Below are 3,414 nucleotides of genomic sequence, written 5' to 3' on the forward strand. Positions count from 1 at the left end.
TGTAAACATAATTTTTTTTTTATTTATTTATTTTTTTTTTGGCTGTGTGCACAAGACTACTAAGACTTTTATCTGTATTGTCAAATGCAGAGACTGTAGTAACACTTCATATTTTCTTTAGCCAAACTTGCAGTAAAGTCTAAAACAGTCCGTTTGGGAAATGGGATTATAGCTGTCTGTTGCCCCTGATTTGTCATGTACAGGTGTTGTGGGGAATCTCTTTTTTTTTACACTGGTATTTGGCGTCCTGTATATGTTGGATGTTAAGATGGTTTTCACTCTGAAGGAGACAAACAGACGAGACTGTATGTGAGGCACATGATATGGGATAATGTATGGTAGGTGATTGTACCCATGGCCCAACGACAAGCGATCTGATGTTTTGGTAACCCATTGGACAAACCACACACAGGGTTACCTGCAGGTGTAAATGACCTGTTACGAAGTACTGTAGGTATAACATGGCAATGGCATAGTTGTGAATGTGTGTGTTAACAGCGCGAGTGGTTTGTGACGTGGTCGACGAAGCATCTGAAGATCGTGATCCAACTTACTTTTTGATCATACCATTTTCCCTGATTTTGTTTTGGTGTGGATTTTGTTCCTGTTACTAATTTCACTTCTGTAAATTTTAACCTTGTGTTAAGTATGTGTAATATGTATATTTAAGGAACATAATGGACATTATTTGTTTTTGTGTAAAATATACACATTTTATTGCCACTGTGTGGTAGTAGGATTGCTCACAAGCACCTGATCTGACAACAGACGGAGATGTTGCATGAAGATTAGAGTACCTGTATTTTCACATCACAACACAACCATCCACCATATTAAAGTCAACATGTGAGGAAGTCCGTGTCATCTTGTTTAAAGGGCGGGGCAAACTTGTCCCCAAAACTAATTTCATTTATTGTGTTAGAATTCAAAAAGGCATTTAAAATAGGATAAAACATGATGGCCTTTTCAGAGCAAATACGTGTACAAGTGATCTCGCATCACTTACTTGTAAGAATTTTCTCTCTGTCTATGGAAAATGTTGAAAATAGTTATTTGTGTGAAGTCCTCTCTGATAAACTACTTCAGGATCATTTATGTTTTAATGGATTTTTAAGCACCGGGAATAATGTGATAGGCCTTTGGAGAATATGGCCGCACATACCACCTCACAACATAACGGATTTGTGAAATTTCTCAAAAAAAAAAGGAAAAAAAAAAAAAAAATAATAAAAAAATGTCCCAAAATAATTAAGAGTATTTCTGGACAAAGTTTCCTGTTGACTTTTATTTAAGGCACAAATTATATGTGACTTTATGTACTCATTAATGTTTTCATTTTTTGTTCAGGTGTTAAGTGTGATACATGTAGTTTGGTCTATTTTGAGGTCTAGTAAGTTTCTAAAATACCTCATGTGCCGTTGTCCAGTTATGTTCTACATCTGTTTCCTGTGTGTTTAGAAATGCACCGATTCCTGTTGCTGTAAAATATTACACCTGGCTTCAAACTTTATACTTAAATATCAGTACAATGTGATCTGGTTGTCTGTTTTGGTTTATTGAATACAAGCAAGGCTTAGCAGGTTACAGGTTTGTAAGGTACATTATGTATGAAGAAATGTTGGGGACAGCCTTCAACTTTGTGCATGTACATGTAATTGATAGATCACCTGCTGAACAGATGTTGCACTTCAGCTAATACTACTGATAGAAGTCAGCCAATTTTAACTAGCGTAGAAGTGAAACTGGATAGCAATGTGGAGGCTAAAATGCAATGTGAAACTGGCGATTGTATAATTGCCTATGCATATATGTTTCTGTGAATTGTTTATCATATAGCTTTTAAGAAGGGCTCCTTTTGTTGCATTTTTTCAGTGTGTATGGTTGTGTGTGTGTGTGTGTTGAGGGAATTATTGGTTTGTGCTAATGATTTGCAGATCTCATGCAATGTTTCTTACTTAACAAACCGTCATGTAAGATCTCTCAAATTTCTGGTCCAAAAGATAACCTTTCGAATTGAGTTTTGCGTGATTTGATACAGGTAACTACTTTAATTCTAAGTTAAAGTTACGCGCTCTAATTTTTAACCTTTTGAGTGTATTTTTAGAGACATCACAGTTTTTATTCCTTGGGCTGCAAATATTGAAATATGTTGTTCTCGCAAAGCCATTGTGAACTTTGCACTGAAAGAATCATAATCATGTCAATTTTCTGGTTTGTGCCTGTTTATGACTAATGCTAATTGAGATTTGGACACTTTTTTTTAGTCAGTAAGTAAAATATTTAAAAAACCTGTATGAAGAAATACAGATTAAATTTTGTGGCTATGGTGCACTGTATCCATACGAGTCTGTATTATATCAGAATAGCAAGATGTAGGGCTCCTGAAAAGTTGCTCTGGGTACGTGGGCGTAGATGTGACTGGGCGTGGTGACTTGTATTGTGTTTTGTGACGTTGATACACTGTGAGATGTAATGCTTTAATATTTTATGTACAGTGTGTATGTGATATGTATATCATCGCTGTGCCATTGGTGTACATTTAGTATACGACGTGAACTGTCCATAGCTATTACGTGTATTCTGACTACTGTCCTAAAGTATTCATCAACATACCGTCCGGCTTATCGCCTATTCATCCTACTGACATTTTATGCACGGAACTATTTATATTTTTGTGGACTTTTTCAGTTTTATGTTTTTCGTTTTCTATTTGTGTTATATGAATTGTTAAGAATGATGCATTGTAAATATACTGACATTTTTACACTGTTAGATTGCTAAAGAAAGAAATGGTTTCAAACTGCTGCCACTGTTACCATATAAGTATGTAATTTTTGAAAAGAGTTTTTATTGTATGTTAAGGATTTTGACGCTATGTCCCGATTGACTGGAGAAGAACGTAAGTTGAAGAATGCCACCTGATTTCCATTACCTTTTGGAACAACTCCTCCTCCTCAGATATCCCGTAGGGCAGTCTATATAACCCGGTAATTTGCGTATACATGCATGATAAATACGATATAACACTTGCTTCAGTTTTGGTGGTGACAAATCATTACAAACTTGTAATTGTACATGTAGAATGATTTTTATTTATGGTCGAAATTTTTTTGTTTTTGGACCCAAAACATTGTAGATATTTTACAGTACGAAGAAAACTTTTTTCTTAATTGTCCAGGAATACATAGCACGGTGGTCCTCTAAAAATCTGTTCACTTTCTCTGATGGATTTATTTATTTCCGTTCACGTCGTTTCGTTTCATTTGTTAAATCAAACCAGGTAGCTTTCAAAAGGTATCTACAACACACCTGGCATTCTTCGACTTCTACAGAAAACACTTAGCGACTTGGGTTAGCGAATGCTGAAGACGAGTTGTTGAATCCGCACACACCGTAAGGCTACATTGAGCTTTA

This window comes from Liolophura sinensis, chromosome 9, assembly GCF_032854445.1.
Source record: "Liolophura sinensis isolate JHLJ2023 chromosome 9, CUHK_Ljap_v2, whole genome shotgun sequence".
In the NCBI taxonomy this organism is placed as follows: Eukaryota; Metazoa; Mollusca; class Polyplacophora; order Chitonida; family Chitonidae; genus Liolophura; species Liolophura sinensis.